Source organism: Chiloscyllium plagiosum, chromosome 24, assembly GCF_004010195.1.
Source record: "Chiloscyllium plagiosum isolate BGI_BamShark_2017 chromosome 24, ASM401019v2, whole genome shotgun sequence".
Classification (NCBI taxonomy): Eukaryota; Metazoa; Chordata; class Chondrichthyes; order Orectolobiformes; family Hemiscylliidae; genus Chiloscyllium; species Chiloscyllium plagiosum.
In genome coordinates, this window is record NC_057733.1 from 6,329,078 (window position 1) to 6,330,145 (window position 1,068).

The window sequence follows — 1,068 nt, forward strand, 5'->3', positions numbered from 1 at the left end:
CCTTCCATCCCCACATTCCTGATGAAGGGATTATGCCCGAAGTGTTGACTATCCTGCTCCTAGGATGCTGTCTGAACTGCTGTGCTTTTCCAGCACACTTCCTCATTTTCTTCTTACAGGATCTGTACATAGGTACCCTGTACCAAAGATGGCACTGAGAGGCACATGACATGAAAGGCTATCCTATTCTAGGATATTCTAAAAATCACACAACACCAGGTTATAGTCCAATGGGTTTATTTGGAAGTACAAGCTTTCAGAGCGCTGCTCCTTCATCAGGTAGCTAGTATTCTAAACCTTCGAGGAGAAAGTGAGGTCTGCAGATGCTGGAGATCAAAGCATCCAGGGAACAGGAGATTCAACGTTTCGGGCACAGGATTCCTGAAGAAGGGCCTGTGCCCGAAACGTCGAATCTCCTGTTCCCTGGATGCTGCCTGACCTGCTGTGCTGTTCCAGCAATAAAGTTTCAACAGTATTCTAAACCTTCCAACTCAGGACCCTGTTCCCTCTTTGTCCCCCATATCGTTTGATTCTTTTAGCCTTAAGAATTATATCTAACTCCTTCTTGAAAACATTCAGTGCTTTGACCTTTACTGTTTGCTGTGGTAAACAGTGGTACAGCTTTCCCAGTGTCTGGGTCCACTCCAGTACCATCTGCCCATTACAAAGGGGCACAGATACCGCGCATGCGTACCGCCGTTCGGTCGGTGTGCCCCGGTTATACGCAGGCGCAGCATGAAGAGCAGAGTCCGTGGGCAGCGGCTCTGCGCACGCGCAGTGAGGTGGCGCCGGCCCGCGGGCAGTGCGCGTGCGCGGTGCCCCGCTCCTGGCTGAGCGGCCGCTGTTGTCCCCCGGCAACCCCACGGCCTGGGCCCCGGGGATTGTCCGGCCTGGTTCGCCCCGGCTCTCCGTGCACCGAGACTTCCGCTGAGGATGCAGGATCTCAGAAGACAAGTAAGGTCGCAAGCTGTAGGGGTTGTTGTCGCCGTCGCTTTGTACAGTACAGTGCGGCCGGGCCCCGGGGACAGGGGGGGACAGGGGCGGACAGGGGGGAGATGGGAGGGGGGA

At 54.9% G+C, this 1,068-nt stretch overlaps 1 protein-coding gene across 2 annotated transcripts in view; it reads left to right on the top strand.

The window, feature by feature from the left end:
* The first annotated feature begins 772 nt into the window (after positions 1–772).
* tmem94 (transmembrane protein 94) overlaps positions 773–1,068 on the top strand; it is a 137,221-nt gene continuing 136,925 nt past the window's right edge. The window contains exon 1 of one of the 2 annotated variants that reach the window (XM_043714375.1): positions 773–954. The gene's annotated coding sequence lies outside the window, so the exon portion shown is untranslated. The remainder of the gene's footprint in view (positions 955–1,068) is intronic. The other variant, XM_043714378.1, reaches the window with a different exon arrangement.